The 26,316-nt window shown below is 39.7% G+C and overlaps 1 long non-coding RNA gene across 1 annotated transcript in view; it reads right to left on the reverse strand.

Moving 5' to 3' along the window:
• Positions 1–1,501: 1,501 nt before the first annotated feature.
• The window catches only part of LOC133598433 (uncharacterized), a 58,839-nt gene continuing 34,024 nt past the window's right edge, over positions 1,502–26,316 (reverse strand). Inside the window, exon 3 of the long non-coding RNA XR_009814712.1 lies at positions 1,502–2,445. This is a non-coding gene — a long non-coding RNA (uncharacterized lncRNA). The remainder of the gene's footprint in view (positions 2,446–26,316) is intronic.

The following is a 26,316-nucleotide window of genomic DNA, read 5'->3' on the forward strand; positions in this document are numbered from 1 at the left end:
TTCTCACCCAAAGTGAACTGGAATAGGCTCCAGTTTACCCGTAAACCTCAGCAGAACAAAATGTAAAAACTAAATATTTGAATTTTATGCTTAGTGCATCTGCCTCACAATACCAAGGTCCTGAGTAGTCTTGGGTTCAATCCCGGGCTCGGGATCTTTCTGTGTGGAGTTTGCATGTTCTCCCTGTGACTGCGTGGGTTCCCTCCGGGTACTCCGGCTTCCTCCCACCTCCAAAGACATGCACCTGGGGATAAGTTGATTGGCAACACTAAATTGGCCCTAGTGTGTGGATGTGAGTGTGAATGTTGTCTGTCTATCTGTGTTGGCCATGCGATGAGGTGGCGACTTGTCCAGGGTGTACCCCGCCTTCCGCCCGATTGTAGCTGAGATAGGCTCCAGCGCCCCCCGCGACCCCAAAGGGAATAAGCGGTAGAAAATGGATGGATGGATGAATTTTATGCTATTTTCGGTTTGTTTGTTTTTTTTACAGAAAAAAAATGCTTGACATTTCTCACAACCTTACTGTTTTGAATGTATACATATTCATTTATATTTATTGATATGCAATTATTACAATGATGCAAATTATGAATAATTTTCAAAATGTACAAACAATGAAATGTCTTCATGTTTTAAACAAAAACTTTAACTTTAACCGGATTAGGATTTTTTCCCAATTTAATTTGGCAAACTCAAAATGTTTTACCATAAGAATAGATGTTTAGTTGTATTAGGTTTATCAATAACTAATTACCTCATGATAATGTTTTATAACGACTCAGTGGCCTCTTGGTTAGAGTGTCCGCCCTGAGATCAGTAGGTCGTGAGTTTAAACCCCGGCCGAGTCATACCAAAGACTATAAAAATGGGACCCGTTACCTACCCTGCTTGGCACTCAGCATCAAGGGTTGGAATTGGGGGTTAAATCACCAAAATGATTCCCGGGCGCGGCACCGCTGCTGCCCACTATTCCCCTCACCTCCCATGGGGTGATCAAGGGGATGGGTAAAATGCAGAGGACAAATTTCACCACACCTAGTGTGTGTGTGACAATCATTGGTACTTTAACTTTAACTTTAAGTTAATCCAGGAGCAACAACAGAAGTTAGCAGCCAACTATAGCTCCATAGTCATCTACAGGAATGGTCTTCGCAAATTGTAAAGATAAAAAACTGTTAAGAGCAACATTAATAAATCTTATGAAATGTTCCTCTTCTGTTGGGCTGCTTGTTGTCTGTTAGTGGTTTCACCTGGTCTGGTTAGCCTGGCCCATCTTGTTCTTGCCCTAATAGTGCTCTGTCCATGCAGCTGTGTCTCATCTTGTTGTTAGTGGTTCACTTATTTTAAATTCAATTTAAAATTGGATTTTCATTCAAAAAATATTTTTATTGACTAAGATGACAGGTGTTTTCTGCCCAAGATTTGCTAGGAAATTCAAAAATACTTTGTTTACACAACAGTGCATGCTTTTCATCAATAAAAGTGCCATAGACGTGTGACATTGTTTATTTCTTTGATTGTCAGCATCATTCAATATAACTCCTGTCCAGATGTTATTGGCCAGGATTCTGAATGGTTTTGGCAGATTGATTGCATGATTTGAAGGCTATGATTTGCCGGTTGAAAATGTACAGTTGACATCCTTAATTGGAGGGGGCATTTGGTTTCAGAAGACTTTACTGTATCAGCAGCTTGACAAACACCGTTTTATTAAGGACATGATGTAAAATATAGCATATAATTCTGTACGTCAAGAAAAAAAAAAATTCTCTAGATATACGATGCGAACAGGCTTGCCCGCAAGACTCTGTCATAAATTATGAAAGCGATAGTACAGAATTACCCTGTCTTTTCTAAAAGTTTGGTCCAAAGTCACAAATCATATGCTGTGTAAATGAAGCTTCCCTGAAAATAAGTACTTTATACTGACAACATACCTTAAGTCCCATATGGTTTAAAATCCCCCTGGGAAAGGATCTTCCAAAAAAGTGCTTTTTTAGCTGGTTTTATGGAAATTGTATATCAGGATTGCTTTAAGACTTTAAGGATTCCATGTCAGCAGAATTCCCTTTTTTCAGCATCTTTACAAGAAGGAAGCAGTAACATTTGCAGTATATACGAATAAACAGTATGTAGGTATAAAAAAAAATACAAACAGGTAATATATGTATAACAAATACAGTTCATTGCATATTGTTGCTGTCCATTTAAACCATTTTTTCTGAACAATAACAGTATACAGGATGGTATTTTTATTTATTTTTTTACAGTTTTTAGCCTTTGATAATGTCACAAAAGATGACTTCCTGTTGTCCGACATAGTGTCACAGTAAGTACTGCAGTTATGGCATTGTTCCTTCCTGCACCGTGAATGTCTCAGGTAGAAAATGAAAGGGTTGAGCCATAATGTGTCAGCTTAACATCCTCCAAAGATCTGGTGCGTTTCTGCGGAGAAAGGATACAGCAAGGTTAAGAAAAACAATGTTGTGCCTTTGTTTCATAAGCTAAAAGAACAGCACTATCATCTGTATCTATTGTGTTATTATAACAGTTGTGTTGGCACTAGACAGAGCTCCAGTCTTCTCAGCGGCCGACTTTGTCAGACGATTGTTTACAGACACACGAGTGTTTCATTCAAAAGCACATTGTATGACAGATTGCCTAAGGTTAGAGACAGTGAGGTAGACTACGAAGAAAAGGTGTTATACTGTATATTTTTTTTATGTAATTACACTTTTAATCTATAGTCAGTCTCTCCTTTAACCACAATTTTAATGGCTCTGATTTTGTAACTGAACTTTTTTGCACACCCAAGATCCTAGAATAATGTTAATCGTTGAATACTTTAAATATAACAGGGTCATGACGTTTTTAGTGGAAAATTATACATAACTCCACTATGTAGAACTATATTTGAACTGCAGTATGTTCCATCAAGATGAGCACGTGACAGCTCCATAATGTCTCAATACATAAAATGTCATAGTCTGTGTTATATAAAACCCATAAAGTTTTGCACTGAAAGAAAGTGTCCACCTTCTAACTCAAAAAATATAGCATTTTATGAATTAACTAGTCTTACATTATGCAACACAAATGTTAAAGTTTTTTTTTCAAAACAGCCTCAAAATTTGTAAGTTAAAATAAATATTGTTTAATGACTATGGCTAATCATATGACTAAATCACATGAAAACATGCTGCTATACTTGTCAGTCTTGCCAAACCTTATTTGCCTCTTTATATGCTAAACACTTTGAAAAAATGGTCATTGCCTAAATGGATTAAAAAAAGTTTCATCAAAACACGCCAAAAACTCTTTCAGTTATCTGTTGCATAACTAAACAGAGTAAACCCTTATGTTAGTCAACCACTCTTTTTGTCTTTGTGGGGAAGAGGCGGGGCTACAAGCAGACTCACACTAAGAATTTTAAGGAAAGTAGTATAAATAAGTAATTAATACATCTAATCACCTGTTCCTGAACTTATTTTTGTCATTTCCTAAAAATATGCCCATAACTTTTTGATTTACTAACACAGACATACCATTGCAATCACATAACCTCCTGATATACTTATACATATGTATATTTTCTTACTTTCTGATTAAATTACTGTACAAATATAGCTTAGAGTCAGAGCCACTGAAATTGGTATAACGAGGGAGAGAGACAATAGCTGGATCAAAATACACATACAGTATGTGTTATAAACAATGTATACGTTGGATAAAAAAAAAACTCCCAAAGTGAGACCACAAAGCTTTCAAGTTATTGTCGACTACATGACCTTGACAACAAATTTTGTTTGCAGAGGTTCATTCCTGAGTTTCACAGGACAGACGCTCACTTTGTATCCTGATGCCTTCAGGCAAAACTGACAGAAGAGACCTCATCCCTGCACCTGCACTGAGCTGCCTGCGCCTGCATATACAGCAGAGTCAGCCAGTGGGTTTGCAAAAAGTATAAAAAGCAAGGGTGTGAACTGGACAAACTTGTCTTGAGAACTATTAAATCAATTGCCAACAAACAAGAACATTTCGGAAAAACTGACAATGTCTCATCTATTTCCTTTATTGGGTCAAAACTGGAACCAACATTAACTTTATTGTGAAATAGTGTTGTCCCAATACCAATATTTTGGTACCGGTACCAAAATGTATTTCGATACTTTTCGGTACTTTTTGATACTTTTTTAAATAAAGGGGACCACAAAAAATTGCATTGTTGGCTTTATTTTAACAAAAAAATCTTAGGGTACATTAAACATATGTTTCTTACTGCAAGTTTGTCCTTAAATAAAATAGTGAACATACAAGAGAACTTGTCTTTTAGTAGTAAGTAAGCAAACAAACGCTACTAATTTAGCTGCTGACATATGCAGTAACATATTGTGTCATTTTCCATTCTATTATTTTGTCAAAATTATTAAGGACAAGTGGTAGACAATTTATTATTAATCTACTTGTTCATTTACTGTTAATATCTGCTTATTTTCTGTTTTAACATGTTCTATCTACACTTCTGTTAAAATTTAAAGGCCTACTGAAATGCGATTTTCTTATTTAAACGGGGATAGCAGGTCCATTCTATGTGTCATACTTGATCATTTTGCGATATTGCCATATTTTTGCTAAAAGGATTTAGTAGAGAACATCGACGATAAAGTTCACAACTTTTGGTCGCTGATAAAAACGCCTTGCCTGTACCGGAAGTAGCAGACAAGTAGCGTGACGTCACAGGTTGTGGAGCTCCTCACATCCGCACATTGTTTACAATCATGGCCACCAGCAGCGAGAGCGATTCGGACCGAGAAAGCGACGATTTCCCCATTAATTTGAGCGAGGATGAAAGATTTGTGGATGTGGAAAGAGAGTGAAGGACTAGAGGGCAGTGGGAGCGATTCAGATAGGGAATATGCTGTGCTGTGAGAGGCGGGTGGGACCTGATATTCAGCTGGGAATGACTAAAACAGTAAATAAACACAAGACATATCTATTAGCCACAACACAACCAGGCTTATATTTAATATGCCACAAATTAATCCCGCATAACAAACACCTCCCCCCTCCCGTCCATATAACCCACCAATACAACTCAAACACCTGCACAACACACTCAATCCCACAGCCCAAAGTACCGTTCACCTACCCAAAGTTCATACAGCACATATATTTCCCCAAAGTCCCCAAAGTTACATACGTGACATGCACATAGCGGCACGCACGTACGGGCAAGCGATCAAATGTTTGGAAGCCGCAGCTGCATGCGTACTCACGGTACCGCGTCTGCGCATCCAACTCAAAGTCCTCCTGGTAAGAGTATCTGTTGTCCCAGTTCTGCACAGGCCAATGGTAAAGCTTGACTGTCATCTTCCGGGAATGTAAACAATGAAACACCGGCTGTGTTATCCGGCACAACAGTCAAGGGGTGCATTCTACGGCGGGGGTGCGTTATCCGGCACAACACCTGCCGCAATACACCGCTTCCCACCTACAGCTTTCTTCTTTGCTGTCTCCATTGTTCATTGAATACATTGCAAAAGATTCACCAACACAGATGTCCAGAATACTGTGGAATTTTGCGATGAAAACAGACGACTTACTAGCTGGTTACCATGCTGTCCCAAAATGTCCTCTACAATCCGTGACGTCACGCGCAGGCGTCATCATACCGAGACGTTTTCAGCAGGATATTTTGCCCAAAATTTAAAATTGCACTTTAGTAAGCTAACCCGGCCGTATTGGCATGTGTTGCAATGTTAAGATTTCATCATTGATGTATAAACTATCAGACTGCGTGGTCGGTAGTAGTGGGTTTCAGTAGGCCTTTAATAATCACTTATTCTTCTGTTGTTTGATACTTTACATTAGTTTTGGACAATACCACAAATTTGGGTGTCAATCTGATACCAAGTCGTGACAGGATCATACATTGGTCATATTCAAAGTCCACATGTGTCCAGGGACATATTTCCTGAGTTTATAAACATAATATAATTTTGTTTTAAATGAAAGAAGATTTTGTGATACTAAAAATGGTCGAAGTATTCATAGTAGTATCGACTAGATACGCTCCTGTACTTGGTATCATTACAGTGGATGTGAGGTGTAGATCCACCCATGGCGTTTGTCTACATTCAGGAACGGCGTCATTAGCGTTAACGCCTGTTAGCTACGTTGTGTAGTGAAGCATGTTTAGCTATTCCTCGTCCTGCAGGGATGATACTTGTAAGAAACTTAATTTATTTGTCGCCATGGAGGCGAGGATTAGTGATTTAGAAGTAGCTAAAACACTGGCGAGGATTAGTGATTTAGAAGTAGCTAAAACACTGCAGACCGCGGATGGACTTTAGCCGCTAGCTAGCTAGCCATGTCTTAAAGCACCTCTTCCTGGGGTTGTTTCAGTGTTATAACTTCACCTTTATCTTTAGTTTTTAAGCCAAAATGCGTCCGTTCTCCCTTTTCTGTCTACACACCGTGTCTGCTTGTAAGTACTCTGTGATTGGGCGCTGCGGAACATGCTCCTCTGCTCGTAAACCAGCAATGTCACGACGTGACGACGACGGGGCGTGGGGGACCGGTACTTTTTAGAGGCGGTATTGTACCGATTTTTTCCGCCCATGAAGCGAATTTCAACAAATAAGATTTCTGACTTACTTCGGTAAAACCCCCCAAGTAACTCATACATATAGCTTGGTGTCAATTAGACCTGTTCGACCTGCGATCTCAAATTGTTAAGGTTGACACCATTTGGTGGAAGTTTAAAACAGGGGTCCCCAATTAATGGTGCCAAGGTATGTGACACTGATAAAGAATGTTGTCTTACAGTGTTTACTTTCATTTGTTTTATCCCATCTTTGGTCAACTAACCTAAAAACGATTGTAACCTGCCTGGTTCAGTCTCTGCTTTTTCTATTCCACCCAAGACTCTGAACCTGGGTCACGGGCATGAGAGACGAGCATGTTAGCTACCGAGCTATCAACCTGATAACCAGCACTGCTCTTAAGGTTGTCAGTGAGTGAGGTTTACCAACATACACATGGCCCAGCCACACTGGCTGCCCTCCGTTAAACTCACCCCCTTAAAACTCACTCTCATTCGCGGCACAGCACCTCTGTAACCCGCCTAGTTCAGTTACTTATTTTTTCTCGACTCGAACCTGGGTCGTCCGGCATGAGAGACAAGCGCGCTAGCTACCGAGCTATCAAACCGGTGTACCAACGTGCCCATAGCTTTCCGTTACACTATCACAGCTAAAATGACCAAAAGACCCATGTCACTGAATATCTTCTTTGAAAAGAGGGTGCACCAAGGTCAGTGACAATGTAGGAGAGACACAAAAGGGAGCCCAGTCAAGGCAACTTTTTTTTTTCTCCATTATACGTTTGAGTATTGTAAAAAGAGCTGAACCACTCTTATGTAAACCAGAATGAAACATTCATGAGCAAGCCATTGTGTCACACTCAACCCACTGAGATGGTACATGAATGATCCATATGGTGGTTTAGCTATTCTGAAAGTCATCTACAGCAAATGGGACCGCTTTGACAGGTCCAAGAGACTGCGCTGTGACGTGTGAGTGGGCAGAAAATGTGATATTCTGGTCTGAACTTACCGATATGATGTCACCGGAGCAACTAAGGTTAGATTCAAACAAGAGTGATCAACCAAAAACGAGGCTGGCGTCATGCACCCTTCCGAACAAAGTGCTTGACCCCAAACCTTTGCCCTCAGCTGAACCCAAGACCAGTTTGAACCTTAAACTCACATTCACAAATATCTCTACCTATCAGACACAAAGTGTGAGCAGAAATACTGTCATCTGGATATCTAAGTGTGTATGTCCCTAACAGCACCAACCCCGACATCACAAACAAAAAAGGACTTAACAAGCAAGCTTTAGCCTCTCACTCTCTTACTTCTTGCTGTTTCTTGGTCTAAGGAATAGTTAAATAAATAAATGATAAATGGGTTGTACTTGTATAGCGCTTTTCTACCTTCAAGGTACTCAAAGCGCTTTGACACTACTTCCACATTTACCCATTCACACACACATTCACACACTGATGGAGGGAGCTGCCATGCAAGGCGCTAACCAGCACCCATCAGGAGCAAGGGTGAAGTGTCTTGCTCAGGACACAACGGACGTGACGAGGCTGGTACTAGGTGGGGATTGAACCAGGGACCCTCGGGTCGCGCACGGCCATTCTTCCACTGCGCCACTTCTGCTGCCTTCCTGCCTTTATGTCCCTCTTTATCCATTAAAGTCTGTCTCTTTCTTAACTTATGTATCTCCAACTATAAATCCATTAAAAAAGTTACATCATGATTTCAAAATAGGACCGATGCACTACATTTTCTAAGAATACTTTGTTGCTTTTGTTCAACTTTGAATCTAATGACAAGACACAGCAACTAACAAAGTCCTTGAAATATCTCAATCACACAGCATTGAGGCCCTACAGTACTGCAATGGCTTAATCATCTGCATAAATGACATTGAGATCCTAAAGTACCGTCATTTCTAGTCTATAAGCCGCTACTTTGAACCCTCTGCTTTATACAATGCTAATGTATGGATGTTTCCAGGTTCACAAGCTTCATATGCCGTGAATAAATGTAGCCCTGTCACACATCAGACCAAGGAAATTGTTCACATTAAATAAAACACACTCACACTATCATTTAGCCAACTATTTAGCACAATATGGACTCACCCTCATCATGGAGGAGACAAGACAAAACGCACACAACGCAGCCCCAAAGCCGAGGAACATTGACCTGGCCATCGACTAAGGATACAGAAAGGAAATCTGCTACCACTAACAGGTCATGAAACGCCGGAAGAAGACGGCTTTAGCGATTTGTTAAATTTGTGAATGAACACAAGCGCCTGTGTAAAAATTCCATGTTTCAATGTATACACCCTCAGCTTAAAGACTTGTGCGCCCAATATATGTACAAAAACATAATTCTATCCAAGCATTATAGCTGAGCGGAGCATATAGTTAGGTACGCTTTATAGCCTGTAAATTAGAGCAGATCTTTTATTGTGAGCTATTGCAAGGCTGCTGATGACAAGAACATCAAGCAAAGACGCCTAAGGTAATCAACATCACATATGCACTATTATTGACACTATTTTACAATAGTGACTCCTTCAGCAAAGTCATATTAGTGTTACAGCTGAAATGTGTATTGAATTATTGCTCAACTCTCAGAGGCCATTGTATAGTAGCTATCATTACCATTGGCAAACTAGCGACACAAAAATAGGTCATGTGGCATCTTGTGTTTTCAAATCTACATTCTGAACTACTAAATTGTGTTATATAACTACAATTTGAGCTTGATCTGGCACTCACAAGAGACTGACTGTAGGGCCAACACAGAAGCAATGTGTCAAACTACCAGTTTTTAAAATGCATTTTTGGAATTAAGCAGTACGTGGTATGCTGTATACAAAGTTGGCTGTACTAGAACCCCTTGCTAAACTATTCGAGTTATAAGGGCCTGCAGTAAGTTCCAGTAAGACCAAAAAGTCCAATCGTTGCAATAAAGAAGATAAAAACAATCGATTTATCATGTGTTTTTTTTATGTCCCCATCAGGACTCCGGGAGGAGTTTAGATAATTGAATGAGAACCTCCTACCAGATAAACCACACTGTCGTGTGATCATGAGATGGTGGACTTGGTTGAGGTTTCAAGCCTCTATTGTGGTCACTTTGGTCTTTAGTGGAATTCCTCATTATCATTTTTCCAGCACTCCTCCATAACCCTGATCTCTTTTATTCCTCGTGTGAGTGTGTAATTTCAACGTCCTTCAATGGTTTGTATGTGATATAAGCAAAAACCACAACTTCACTTAGCGCTTGGATTTTTTTCAGAATCCTAACAGTTTTGACCCTCTTCTACCATCTTCTTTTCTTTATGCCTGTGGAAATCTCTGAAAGATTGTGAGGGAGGGAAAAAAAGCGTCTCAAAAAAGTCAAGTTTGGTTTTAACGCACCCAAACTTTCTACTTTGCATGCATGTAGTGTGTGCACTTATACACACATAGATCATAATGACGCACACACACACACACACATACGCAAACACACACACACCCGCACCCTCCTTGGCCTGTTCCCTCAACCTCAAGCACCCGCATAGTGCCTCTTGATTCAATTAAAAACAGTCAAGTCTGGATGACATACTGTATATCCTTTTGAGATATGTGTGTGTGTGTGTGTGTGTGTGTGTTTGGAAAACTTCAAGACTTCTCCAGAGCGCTTCCTGCACTGTGTGGTAATAGATGGGTGACCTATGACCTTCTAATACATTCTATGCCTGCCTCTGGGCTCCCTGTCTTTGTTATTCCCACCGTCTTAATTCCCCTTCTTCAATTTCCTGTCCATCTGTCCCTCTCTCAATCTCTCTTCCCTAATGAGACGGTGACTGTCCTCCCTGTAGGGAAAAAGGTCAGCGCCCCTGACACACACACACACACACACACACACACACACACACACACACACACACACACACACACACACACACACACACACGTACATACACACACCGACATAGACTGCATACATGCATACACATGCAGACATGCACACATCATGCAGATAAAAGGACAAACCCCCGTCACGCACACACGCGCACACACACACACACACCCACACACATCACAACATTAACAGTCACATGGAAACATGGAAACACACACACTGACCCAGAAATCCCATCTCTATTATGCAGAACATCAGTTCGCTGATGGTGGAGCTGATTATGCAGCAGCTACCCTCCGCTAACCCACAACTCCCTGGTGGATGTCTGCCTTTAAAACCCCAATCCCAAATGTCTTTTTAGCATATCAATATAGAATGATGTATTCCTAAACAGCACGGTGGAACAGGGGTTAGTGCATCTGCCTCACAATATGAAGGTCCTGAGTAGTCTTGAGTTCAATCCCGGGCTCGTGATCTTTCTGTGTGGAGTGTACATGTACTCCCCATGACTGCGTGGGTTCCCTCCGGGTACTCCGGCTTCCTCCCACCTCCAAAGACATGCACCTGGGGATAGGTTGATTGGCAACACTAAATTGGCCCTAGTGTGTGAATGTGAGTGTGAATGTTGTCTGTCTATCTGTGTTGGCCCTGTGATGAGGTGGCGACTTGTCCAGGGTGTACCCCGGCCTACCGCCCGAATGCAGCTGAGATAGGCTCCGGCGACCCCCCGCCACCCCAAAAGGGACAAGGAAAGGAAATGGATGGATGGATGGATATTCCTAAACAGTAGGATTTACACACATACAGCATTCTTTCCTACACAACTTGCTCACCCCGCCATGTCAAAGTAGGAAGCAATATCAAACTTCACAAACTTAGACAAACATTTCACACCAAAAGCATCCAAAAGAAATATGTGAATGTCACATTAATGCTGCGGAGGATCTCCGGCATGATTTGTTACTCTGTGTATTAGCACACAGTCTATAAATATTTTACAGGCAAATGCAGATGTGTTATTTTATTAAGTGTGCTGCTAGAAATACAAGTTTGGAAAATGTTGATGAACTCACCAATTAATTTTTATAGGTGGAGGGGGGGGGTGGGGTCGGGCGGGGCGTGGTTAAGAGGGGAGGAGTATATTTACAGCTAGAATTCACCAAGTCAAGTATTATATATACATATATATAAGAAATACTTGATTTTCAGTGAATTCTAGCTATATATATATATATATATATATATATATATATATATATATATATTTATATATATATATATATATATATATATATATATATATATATATATATATATATATATATATAAATAAGAGAAATACTTGAATTTCAGTGTACATTTATCTACACATATACACACACATAACACTCATCTACTCATTGTTGAGTTAAGGGTTGAATTGTCCATCCTTGTTCTATTCTCTGTCACTTTTTTTCTAAACATGCTGAACACCCTCTCTGATGATGCATTGCTGTATCTTCCTTGTTCTTCTGCTTCGTCTCCTTGTTGTGAGCGCAGTTGTGCACTGCACTCTCTAAAAGCCGTAGATGTTAATGTCACATATGCATGTGATGGCAGTATTGTCCTGTTTAAGAGTGTCACAACATTGCTGTTTACGGCAGACAAACTGCTTTACGGTAGACGAAAACGTGACTGCTGTTGTTGTGTGTTGTTGCCGCGCTGGGAGGACGTTAATGAAACTGCCTAACAATAAACCCACATAAGAAACCAAGAACTCGCCCTCGATCATTCTACAGTTATAACGTGATTGGTTTGATTGATTGATTGAGACTTTTATTAGTAGGTTGCACAGTGAAGTACATATTCCGTACAATTGACCACTAAATGGTAACACCCGAATACGTTTTTCAACTTGTTTAAGTCGGGGTCCAGGCACGCTGTTTATATTGTGGGAAAGCAGACGTGAAAACAGGCTGTCGACACGTCACTCAGGTCTGCATGGAGCTGGAGGGGGCGTGGCCTCCAGCTCCGCCTGAATTTTGGGAGATTTTCGGGAGAAAATTTGTCCCGGGAGGTTTTCAGGAGAAGCGCTGAATTTCGGGAGTCTTTCGGAAAATCCGGGAGGGTTGGCAAGTATGCATCTCTGCATCCATGCTCTCTCTCTACCACTCATGTACACCCCTAAAATATTCAATTAGCCTGATACACAGTACATGGTTTCGACCAGGGTTCCCCAAACTCTTTGACTCGGTGGTCGTATTGGGTTAAAAAAAATTTGACCAGGGGCCGGACTGTATATACAGTGTATACTGTGTATATATATATGTATTATATACAAACCCCAAAACCAATTAAGTTGGCACATTGTGTAAATCGTAAATAAAAACAAAATACAATGATTTGCAAATCCAAAGACGAGATACTTAACGTTCGAACTGGAAAACATTGTTATGTTTTGCAAATATTTTTTTCATTTGGAATTTGATGCCTGCAACATGTCTCAAAAAAGATGGCATAAGTGGCAAAAAAAGACTGAAATAGTTGAGGAATCCTCATCAAACACTTATTTGGAACATCCCACAGGTGAACAGGCTAATTGGGAACAGGTGGGTGCCATGAGGGATGGCGTGGCGCAGTGGAAGAGTGGCCGTGTGCAACCCGAGGGTCCCTGGTTCAATCCCCACCTAGAACCAACCTCGTCATGTCCGTTGTGTCCTGAGCAAGACACTTCACCCTTGCTCCTGATGGCTGCTGGTTAGCGCCTTGCATGGCAGCTCCCGCCATCAGTGTGTGAATGTGTGTGTGAATGGGTAAATGTGGAAGTAGTGTCAAAGCGCTTTGAGTACCTTGAAGGTAGAAAAGCGCTATACAAGTACAACCCATTTATTTATCATTTATGATTGGGTATAAAAGTAGATTCCATGAAATGCTCAGTCATTCACAAACAAGGATGGGGCGAGGGTCACCACTTTGTGAACAAATGCTTGAGCAAATTGTCCAACAGTTTAAAAACAACATTCCTCAACAAGCTATTGCAAGGAATTTAGGGATTTCACCATATACAGTCCGTAATATCATCATAAGGTTTAGAGAATCTGGAGAAATCACTGCACGTAAGCAATGATATTACGGACCTTCGATCCCTCAGGTTATAATTTTATAGCATGATTTTTGTATCTCTTTAATTTAGGTAATCAGAGACTACAGATGGAAATGGGCTATTTAGCTGTCATCTGGTACAGAACAAATCTGACTTTGAGCTTAATGTCTCTGTGCATTGTCCCTTCAAATAAAGACGAAACTAAGCTAAACTAAAATATTCCATTTATAATGTTTCTTACTTTTGCATTTATCGCACTCATGTCTGGAACCAATTAACGGCGAGAGATCACTGTATTACCGACATCCTCTGGATAGAACTTAAAACATCATATTTGAAAGAAACTATAGTCTCATTACGTGAAAGAGAATAATCGTCTGGTTAATGGTGTGACATTTTTAAAAGAAAGCATCAGCTTTGAATACTTTGAAGTAACTTTTGATTTATGTATTAACAGGGACACGCTCGTTTGTTGTTGACAGGATAGACCGGTGCAGTGCAGCAGTGTGAAGCGATGACCTCCGCAAGGATTGCTTGCTTAGCACATAAGCAAAGTAATGTGCATGAGTGTGCATGGACGTTTGCGCGCATGCAAATGTTTTCGTCTATATACGGTCCTAAGTGTGTGCGCGTCTACTTGTCGGCTCGCTAATAAGCAGCTAAGAATGCTCTTGCGTTCTTCATAATGCCATGCATTGCATTTCTGTACGTACTCGCTTAGTAATTGAAAGGCCATCTGTGGTCTACTGGGGAGGTTTAGTAAAGGGTAAAGTATGAGGCTCATTATTTTTTTAGGAGAGGTACGCTCCCACAGGCCAAAACAAATTACTTTGTGTCCAGTTTAACCTTCAGAAAAACTCAATTATTGTATGTATGATGTTAATATGCACATTATTCAGGCATGATCTTGAGAAGGTAGCGCAAACTACTGTAACGCCATTCCATATATACTGTGCTAAATTAATACTGCCCATATTACCACACTACTGACTTCCCAGGCACACTTTTTGGTTAATTATTGCAAATGCATGACAAACACAGCAGAGAAACAATGACTTTTAATAAGGGATTGCTAATATATCTAACAGAAAATAGCTAAAACTTGTGTCCGATAGCTTGCCAAAGAAATTAAACCGATAACACACGCTGAGTGTGTGAGCGAGTGTGTCTGCTAGGTCCATAAACTTGAGAAGAGACATGAGCTGCATGTCTCAGCAGTTTCCTGTTGTAAGCCGAGCTCTGCTGCGTGTCCCTCTGGTTCTCCCGTCACTCGCTTGGCCTGCAGTGCAACGCTTTTCACTCGACTATTTGTGAGCCAGCACATGTGTGTCTGCCTTCAAATGAAGGCGCGTTTCCTTCTGTCTCCTGTCACCGGCAGTCCTCTCTGCGCCATTAGGACCTGTTAGGGTCAAGGGTCAATGCTACAAAGGTCAAAGTTCCTCCTTCCAAAAGGTGAAAAGTCAGCAGGCTTAGATGTGGTGTGAAGTGACATTGGACAAGCACACAGCTGCAAACTTGACATGGAATACTGTTTTGGTCAAAACAAGAAAAGTCAAGACATTGCAGCAAATGGTCGTTGTAAAGATGCATGATTCAGTAAGGATGTTGCGCCACATGTACTGATATAGTACTGTTTTTACAAACTTGTTCATGACTATTATTACATTTATGAAATAATATACCGTATTTTCCAGACCATAGGACGCACCGGATTATAAGGCGCACTGGTCTATTTTTTTAAATCTTTTTTCATATATTAAGCGCACCTGATTATAGGGCGCATTAAAGGAGTCATATTTGTTTTTTGTTTTTTCTAAATTGAAAACACTTCCTTGTGGTCTACATCAGTGATTTTCAACCACTGTGCCGCTGCTGAGAGACAGTATGGTGTGCCGTGGGAAATTATTTAATTTCACTTATTTGGGTTAAAAATATTTTTTGCAAAACCAGTAATTATAGTCTGCAAATTACGTGTTGTTGTTGAGTGTCAGTGCTTTCTAGAGCTTGGCAAAGTAACCATGTTATTCTCTTCCATATCAGTAGGTGGAAGCCGGTAGCTAATTGCTTTGTAGATGTCGGAAACAGCGGGAGGCAGAATGCAGGTAAAAAGGTATCTAATGCTTAAACCAAAAATAAACAAAAGGTGAGTGCCCCTAGAAAAAGGCATTTAAACTTAGGTAAGGCTATGTAGAACGAAACTAAAACTGAACTGGCTACAAAGTAAACAAAAACAGAATGCTGGACGACAGTAAAGACTTACTGTGGAGCAAAGACGGCGTCCACAATTGACATGACAATCAACACTGTCCCCACAAAGAAGGATAAAAACAACTGAAATACTCTTGATTGCAAAAACAAAGTAGATGCGGGAAATATCGCTCAAAAGAAGACATGAAACTGCTACAGGAAAATACAAAGAAAAGAGAAAAAAGCCACCAGAATAGGAGCTCAAGACAAGAACTAAAACACTACACACAGGAAAACAGCAAAAAACTCCAAATAAGCCACGGCGTGATGTGACAGGTCGTGACAGTACACCTACTTTGAGACAAGAGCTATATTGATGCATGGTTGGTTATGGTTTAAATTCATATCCAACAATTGTGACACTGACTTTTTACTGTCAACTGAGTTTCGTTTTTTAATGATTTCTACTGGTGGTGTGCCTCCGGATTTTTTCAACGCAAAAAATGTGCCTTGGCTCTAAAAAGGTTGAAAAACACTGGTCTACATAACATGTAATGGTGGTTCTTTGGTCAAAATGTTGCATAGATTATGTTTTACAGATAATCTTGAAGCCGCTTTCTGACAGTCGCTTCCGGATGCGTCGTTTTGTGGGCGGTCTTATTTATGTGGCTTACCTTCCGCAGCGTCTTCTTCTCGTCATCTTTGTTGTAGCGGTGTAGCGTGCAAGGACGGGAGTGGAAGAAGTGTCAAACGATGGAGCTAACTATTTTAATGACATTCAGACTTTACTTAAATCAATAACGGAGCAGCATCTCCTCATCTGGAAACACAGGACATGTGTCCCGTGAAAAACTGTCAGACCGGAACGCTAACAACTAAGTTCCTTGGGTGAATAATGTAAACTCACTACACCGGTATGTTTTAGTGCTTTCATGGCAAGTTTACTGACAGATATAAGTAAGAACTTTACACTACTTTATATTAGAAATGGCAACAGCGGAGGATGAATGTCCCATAACAGGAAGATAGAGGCAAAAGTAGAAGCTTATCGACTCGCGGACAAGCGCAATTTTTCAGGACTTCTACAGATCCCAAATACACATCAGCAGGTACCAGAAGGTAAGAAAAGTTGCTTTTGCATGATATTGCGAAACAAAACGCCAGACAATATGTCTTACCTTATAGACACAACATAATAATACTCGTATGTTTGATGCGGCGACAATTATTCAAGCGGTGCGGCTTCATAGCTTACCAAAGTCATACTAAAACATATGTTTTTGAGCGCCGTGTGTAATGTTCTATATTTTCAATGGAACATTTAAAATGTTGGTGTTGTTTACTTGAGACATATTGCAATCATAGTGCTGCCTACACTTATCTCTTATGTTTGACTGCCATCTACTGGTCACACTTATCATTACACCTTGTACCAAATAAAATAACTTTGAGGTGAGTAAGCTCAACAAAAATCATTCATTACATTAAGGCACACTGTCGAGTTTTGAGAAAGAAAAAAAAAGATTTTAAGTGCGCCTTATAGTCCGGAAAATATGGTACTACATCACATCTAAAGTATTTTTCATCATCTATCCATCTATCCATTTGCTACCACTAGTCCCTTTTGTATTTAGATATTATTTGCTCATTATTATCAAAATGGCTTTCTTGATTGCGTTTCATACTTGTATGACCGTAAATACAGTTTTAATTCCTGCAATTGCTTCTCTGTTGACTATGAGGGATTAATCCAAAGACTCTGCAGCCATTTAGTGAGCTGTGTCATGGTGGCGCATTGTGAGTTGTTGGCGTGACCCCAGGATGCAGACACGCAAGCAACGTGCAGTGGAGATGGTCCCTTTATTCGGAACAACACCGGTTGGGCAGGAATGCAGCTTTGTCAAAACACACACAATGAACCAAAAACTCAAGGAGGGAACAAGGTGGAACTATTCATCCATTTTCTAGTTTGCAGGGGCGCTGGAGCCTATTCCAACTGTACTCGGGCGGAAGGCAGGGTACACTTTGGACAAGTTGTCACCTCATCGCAGGGCCAACACATAGACAGACAACCATACACAATCACATTCACAAACTAGGCAGATGAAGTTTCTGCAAAAACTAAAAAATATGGGTTTTTAAACATTATTTTTTGCGTCAAAATATCACTTCCTCATTTTTTCCAATGAAATAACATTGAAAGTGTGACCTGTAAATGCAATGCATTGTGGTTCTTGCTTGCATCTGAATAGCTGATTTACATGTCTGAATGTGAGCTTCTTTTTTGAAGTTTTGTTCTTTTCCTTAACAAGTTCAAAATATGGCGCGGACGCGTGGCATCATTAACTGCCACAATCGTTGTCATGAATGCTTCAGGAAAAATAAATGATTTGGTGGGATGTATCTCATTTTCAGTATAGAAGCAAAGCCAAGTAACTCAGTGAGCTGATAAAAAGACGGCCAAATAGATACCACCAGCCATGAGATGATCAAACATTATTTTTAACGCCATCACTTGGTACATCAATCAATCAATCAATCAATCCTTGTTTATTTATATAGCCCTAAATCACAAGTGTCTCAAAGGGCTGCACAAGCCACAACGACATCCTCGGTACAAAGCCCACATAAGGGCAAGGAAAAACTCACCCCAGTGGGACGTCGATGTGAATGACTATGAGAAACCTTGGAGAGGACCGCATATGTGTCATGTTTGTATGTTCACAGCATTTTAGGACTGGTAAGTTTGAATCAAAGCCTTTTTGTTCTGTTCTGTTTAATACATTTAGCATCTAGAAGGTCGTTTGCCCTAGCATTAGCTAAGCTATAGCTGCGCGGTACAAACAACGTATAGTATTTTAGAAAAATACTACATATGCGGTCCTCTCCAAGGTTTCTCATAGTCATTCACATCGACGTCCCACTGGGGTGAGTTTTCCTTGCCCGTATGTGGGCTTTGTACCGAGGATGTCGTTGTGGCTTGTGCAGCCCTTTGAGACACTTGTGATTTAGGGCTATATAAATAAAGATTGATTGATTGATTGATGATTGAAAAAAGCAATGCCCCCATTCATAGATCAATAACTGAGAAAACGTTAAATATTTTCCACATTGCGAACTGACATGGAGAGACACATAGGACTGATTAGTTTAGTAACTTTATGTAGAATATACTACGATGATAGAATAATAGTTAATATCACAATAAAAAACACAAAGTTTCATAGTATAACCTCAGGTATGTTTTCTGAGTTATTTGCGTGCATGTTACATGATTGTACATTACATTTTCAATGATAATAATACTAGTAAATTATCTACAAAAAACTTACAAATTATGTGGTACATTACATGGGACATGTAAGTGTCAAAAAGACAGCCAAAAAAGGTTGGTAGATGAGAATACTTTTTGCAGGAAATGTGGTCTTGGTGTTCAAGATGTTGGTGGTTTGCAGGTGGCATGTTGATAGAAATGTTCCTCTTTTTTTTTCAATGTTCCTCTTGTTTTTATCAAAGCGTGCTCAGATCCCTAAACTAAAACGTACTAATGTTTAACATAAACATCAAGTGCTGCAAAACACATAGACCAAACAGGAAATACTGACAAAATGAAAATGAAACCAAACAAAGTAAAAACTGTCATGTGGGATCACGACAAAACGATTAATAAAATTGTAATCAGTGCGCTTAAAAAACATCAACTTGCTTACTCAAAATGGTTTCAATAGGTGCCCCCCTCCCTTCTCACACAATAGACTATTCCATGTTACTGTACATGTTCATAATTGATTCAGGAAGACCAAAACAAACTTGTTGGCACGGTTTTGAGAGTTGTTTTTTTTAAGAAAAATGAAGCAGCTTTATTGGTAACTCCACTTCATTTTTAGAAAAACCTCTGAAAACTGCTGCAACCAGTGGAGCGAAGAAAAGAAGGCAAGAAAAAAAAAACAGTTTCTATGAAAAGACTAAAGGTGTCAACTTTTTTCTCTGTGAACGTAGTGATCTACAACAGCAAGAACCAGACGCACAAGTCAGCAGCAACACTGCTGTCAGTGGAGGGTGCAGAGGTGAAGTGGAGAGTGATGTTTTTCATCACAAATATGTGAGTATTTAAGTAAGCACTCAAAATGGTAAACTGCATTAAATGTTGATTAATGTTCCTAGATATTACAGCAGCCAAAAAACGCTGTAATATATGGAAAAAGATGCCGATGTTGCAGTTTCTGTTGTGTGTACAGGGGGAGGAGACGGCACAGACAACAGGGGCATAGTATTAAGCTCTATTTATTTATATATATGCTCTACATATGTATAAATAACAAATAATAATATTAAATAAACAAGGGAATGGAGTGTGACTAAATCCAACAGTGTATGGTGTGTGACGATGTGTGGGAATTAATTGCTGAGTGTTACCATGAGTGTTGAGCGAAAGGCAAGTCCAAAAGGGCAAGGCAGGAAAGAAGTCGGGGGCGATAGAGAGGCGTCAAAAGGTCCGTGTCCAGGCGGGAGGTCGAGATCCGAGAGGCAGCCAAAGAACCAGAGGGTAACACAGGGGAAGACAAGACACACCGCTCGTCACGCGGGAACGAAAGGTTGTGTACAGGACAGGTAGCTACGTTCTGGCTCGGGATAGCAGGCTGTGCAGGCCTGATGATCAGCTTCAGGTGTGCTGATTGCCGGTGATTGATTGCAGCTGTGCACCGGCGCAGCCTCTGCCGAAATGGCGCCCGCAGGTGCGCTCATGGAGGCGCAATCAGCAGAGCGCACAGATGAGCGCGCATTGGAATGCGCCCTGGTTGTGACAGTTTCTGTAGAATGCGTGACTGGAATGACATTTTGAATGTATCTATCCCTATGATATGCCACACAATATGTCTTATACATTCATTCTCGGAATGAGAAGTACAAGGAAGAGGAGGACACCAATGACAAAGCTTGCCTTAGGCCCCCTAATGACAAAATATCCCACAGTCCGTCGTCACTGGTTGACTCTGTGGTTTTTTGCTAAATAACACAGTTACACCACAAATCTCTGTACTTTTTTTTCTGAATATGAATGCAAAATAAGTCCCAGCACTTTGATAAAGGAGGTGAGAAACATTATTGATTTCAATAGGAACTCTTAGCAAAGTATAAAGGTGACGTCCGTGTGGCTGTCCCCTTCCCTTCCTCGCCAATACAATGTTCATGTTAAATTTGCCATTTTTATGTATTTTGCATTGTTTTCTGTATATACAACTACGATCATTTTCCAAAAAATGTCTTCCACTGTATAGATTTGAATTGGTTTCATAATTAAATTATTTTGAGAATTATGGTGCTTAATGTGGAAAGTGACATGGAAGTGCAAGAGATGTGTGTCACAACTCATAGATTGGAGTTTTACCAAACAGCCAATTTTAGAATTTTCCACACAGAGGTTTAAATCAAGTGCCAGATCATATTAGGGGTTTCTGCACTGCTGTTGCATGCAGCAAAAGGCTACTTGCGTGATAAGCATCAATGTGAGACCTGAGTGCCCCAGAGATGACTCGGTTAAAAATAACTGTCGGTCTGTACGGAAAGACTTGAAAGGAACGAACGTTCAAGTTCACCCTGGAATTAAGGATGGGGCTGTTTGGTGTACACACACAGATATTTGCTGACATCTGCACACTCCCACAGAATAACACTAACAGACACACACAATGACCAACCATGTATGTCAACCAAAGTCCTGCTGCAAAATGTCCCCTCTCGCTAAACCCTACAATCCAAAAGAATGTCACTACTTCACTTGTTTTTTTCTGCAGTTTTCTTGTATTGTGAGAAGTCTGATTGCATGAAATACTACTTCCAAGTAATGAATTGGCAATAAAACTGACACACAACTGGGCGATGTCCTGATCTCTATCATTTAACTGATCAGCTGATGAGCAGTCGAGCCCCGACAATTTTTACCATGTCTTGTCACACGTCATCTATCCACAGTGCAAATCCAATTATGAGATACTGAACCTCACCACCAAGGAGGAAAATAAACAAAGTTTCTTCAATGTATCATTATCGCAGGAGGAATAGAGGAAAAAGAATGGCTAAGCATGCTACACACACACACACACACACACACACACACACACTGAGCAGAATGACAAAAGTAGCTAACTGCTAAAGCTTCAATATAAAGTAGGGGTGATCGACCCAGATGTCGATACTATCGATACCTAGTGTAGTGTAGCCGAGTGTCCTGGGTTCGCCTATACAATGTACTTATATAATAAAATAAGAAACGGGAGACATTAGAGCAGGTTCGGTAGCCACCACCTCTTTAATGTACTCTTCACACACCTTCTTCAACAACCACACACACCCTACGTCACAGCCCTACGGCAACTCTGGAGGGACAAAACTCCTCCTCCTAACACACTCCGGTAACTTGGGACACCCTGAACTGTTTGTTACAGTAGTATCAGTATATAAATCAATAGTGTTCGTCTTCTTGTTTTTATTATTCCAAAATCTTTTTAGGGTCGTTTTTGTTATTGTTTACTAATTAAGTCTCTCGATACTTGCATTAAATGCCACTAATGTAATACATCAACTGATTTACTAGAAAATACTAAATTGAATACATGTTATTGTTTTTACTTTAGTTAGTTACTATAAAACATTTCCAGTTCTATTATCTATTGTTCTGAACCAAAAATCACTTCATATTTTCTACTGCTCACTAGTGTTACCATGTCTGAGTTATTGTGCAGACATATGGGGAAACAATTAAAAATGTGCGCTTTATTCACTAACTGTGTTACAAAAAAGATCAATTAGAATAATACATAATGTTGGATATAGAGAACATACAAACCCTTTATTTATTAAATCACAATTATTGAAATTCAACAATTTGGTGCATTTGCAAACAGCTAAAATTATGTACAAAGCAAACTATAACTTGCCACTCAAGAATGTACAACAATTATTCTTCTAAAAAAAAGAGGAGAAATATAACCTTAGAGGAAAATATTAGTATATCAGTATGTGGAATTAAATTATGGAATGGATTAAGCAAAAAAAAATCAAACAAAGCACCAATATAATTCAGTTTAAGAGACTGTTCAAACTACAAGTGTTCATAAAGTACACAGAACAAGAATTATGATGAACATCTTGAACCTTTTTTTTTTTTTTTTTTTTTTTTTTATTGAGACAAAACATTATCTATGTATGCATGCTTACTATGGTATATTATTTATTTATTATGTATTTGTTCACTGTTCTGTTACAGAGAACAAGGAAATAGGATACAATTGCTATGGTATGAAAAGAGGTAGGATTAAATAAGCTCTGCTTCTTCCTACTCCTTTTCGGTCGTGCTGTAATGAAACAACTGGAATTGTGTGATGCATTACATTGTATCGTATGCATGTTTGAAATAAACTGAAACTGAACTGAACTGAACTGAACTGAATTGTCAAAGTATCGCACCAGGACTGAAAATGGGATCGTAGGCCACAGATGTTGATTGGGACATCTCTGCACAACAGTGTCTACTTTTTACAAAGCAATCCATACATGGAAATGGCATATTAAACTGTTTATACATCGGATATTCTGTTATGTTCTAAATCCAATACACCACAAACTCAGAATAAAACTCTACTGACTTGCTATCAATGTAAACAGTAAGCCCAGGGTGAATATGCATGTTTTTAATGTGCAAAAAATATGTTATTAAGTTGATTTATAATAAATCCTAAAATGTAGCCATGAATGAATTTGCCCTTGTTACCCTATTGTACTAGTCTAAAACCTTCTACTGAGGTATGCATCTTTATATTCAGGATGAGTCTCTCAACCTATTGCCCTGATATAGGACCCGTAATCATTTATTTATTTGTTTTCAAGAAGACTGACTTAAGTACTGTAGTACGTTTTCCGCATGTTGTGGGAACAAACGTATTTAGATCGAAACACTGTGGTTGAGGTTAAATGATCGCGGTTCTCGTCAGTCTCCAGGATAAAGTGTAAGTCAACATAATGTTGCTGTGAAGTGCGCGGGTGAATGGGTGTGCATATGTATGAATGTTGTCCATCCTCTCCCCAGTTGAACAGGATGTCGGAGGTCAAATAAGAGGGGTGAGAGGTTAAAGCCTGACTAAATAATTACAAGATACTGTTTCCAGTGTCAGTCACACAAACACAAAGCTTCATGACTATATAGGCTGTTATCTTCGAGGTGTCTGGACACTGTCTTCCTCTGCGACCCCCCCCGGGCAATACACAAACACACACTTGAACATGTTCTCTTTCCTCTCTGTCTCGGTGATGTCCGCACACCCGGCCGTCGTACGCACACACACACACACACACACACACACACACACACACGCACACAAGCACACATAACGTCCTAGCCTGAGAGCTTGTCCCGCTGACAGGCAATCAGTCAGGAAACAGAGGGGAGAAAAGCAAGAGAGGTCCAAGTAGGAGAGGCAAGGTGGCTATTTTTATCCTGTCAGTCACAAGGGGTCGAGGGTCAAGCTGAAAGCCTACTGACATGTATGCACTCACACATACACCCACACACACATGCTGCAGTGTTCATCAAAACAAGGTCAACAGTGGAGGGCAGGCAGCTGGCTATAGGTTTACGGAGAGAACGAGCGAGCAGACAGCTGCCTGGTTTTACTGGTGTCTGCCCTTTAAATTGAGACTAGAGGAAAGTTTAAAGAGGACACAAGTGAATGTTTACAACAGGGCAGAAGAGTGCAAACACAAATGAGTACCATGCATTTACGATGCCATTGCAATAGTCTGTTTGGCCAAGAGTAACCTCCAGTTACAAACATTTCCTAATCACAAACCTTTCCAAATACGAACCACTGCCCGGACAATAACGTGCTTTGGCATATTAACCTTGCCTCTGGATACAAACTTTTCTATGTGTGTGATTAAAGAGCTCTCGTCAGGGGCGGAGGAGGAAGAGGCTGCAAATGATAGTCTAGCGTCCCAACAGTCTGGCATTCTTTTTAAATGTTATTGCTGACCTTTCTACACCAACTGCAGTCCTGAGTTCCAACATCACATGCAAACTCAAACATGCTGGATTTTATTGTTATTTTTTTACTTCATAAATCATATGTATATATATATATGTATGTATATATATATATATATATATATATATATATATATATATATATATATATATATATATATATATATATATATATATATATTCCTCGCGCACTAATTGACTGAAAGAGTGAGCAGTTGATGTCATGTTATCAATGGAAAAATGCATCTTTAGACCATATGATTTGCCTGAGCGGCTAGGAGACACCGAGAGTAACAAGCAGTAGAAAAGGGATTAGAAAGGACAGATTTTTTTTTTTTAAATACTAAAAAAATATATATTTTTAATTATTTTTTTTAAACTTCGGACTTCCTGCAGGCCGGATTTTGGACGCTGGCCATAGTTTGGGGACCCCTGTATTAGAGTATACTGACTGGTAACTAAGTGTCAGTAACTATATGTGCATATTCCAACATTAATTAAAATGGTATGAGCCAGGGGTTCTTAACCTTTTTTGACCTTGGGGCCCAATTTTTCAACTACATAGCGTCCCAGGACACACTTAAATATTTTCACTGAATTAGTCATCTTACTCTTGCTTTTAATCATATTAAATAATTATATCTAACCTCAAACCATGTGTTTTTTGAATCATTAGTTAATTATTATTTATTGAACACATAAATCTTAGGCTTAGGTCAGGTAGATTAGAAAAATAAGTACTAACCAAATACACTGCATAAGAAGGGACTCATAAATATCTGACAAAAAAAATTAAATGCAATTATTTTGTGCTAAAATAATTTAACTAAATTATTAACAAATATTTCTTAACTTAACTGTCAATAGTTACGGGGTTTGTATATGTGAACTAGGCAAAAGATCATTACCTTTTTCACAAGGAGTGGTACACCTACGGGACGAGGCGGACCATCTCTGCCATGTGTCTAATTTCCTGGCAAGTCCCACCGACGAGCTTCAATCCTGCCCACCATGCAGAAACATCCTACCAACGATATAAGTAAAACATTCTTGTGTGTAGACAGGTAATTAGGAAACAGCAACCATTATGTGGAAGGTTGAAATGACAGTATCCCTTACTCGCTAAAAACATTTGTCTACACACAACAATATATTTTTAATGTATAAACGTATAAAGAAGGCATGATGATGATCAATGTCAATGATGACCAATGTATCCTTCCATCACACACGCTGTATGAGGTAGCCCAAACAGGTATTAACTCTCCTCCCGAGCACGGGGTTATATGCCCGACCTATACGACTGTAGGGTTGATGGTCGAATCACACAATGGAATTATTAAAACTTTGACTATTTGAAGACAGCAGTTATTGTTTTTGTAAGATATTCAATTCCCACCATTATTGTGGGCTTACATTCCGAACGCTGCTCATGGTAGCTGTACTTCAGCGAAGTAGGAAGACTATTTATTTAGTGATTTTATATCAATATTATATGCATTTGAC

Source organism: Nerophis lumbriciformis, linkage group LG04 (assembly GCF_033978685.3).
Source record: "Nerophis lumbriciformis linkage group LG04, RoL_Nlum_v2.1, whole genome shotgun sequence".
Lineage (NCBI taxonomy): Eukaryota > Metazoa > Chordata > Actinopteri > Syngnathiformes > Syngnathidae > Nerophis > Nerophis lumbriciformis.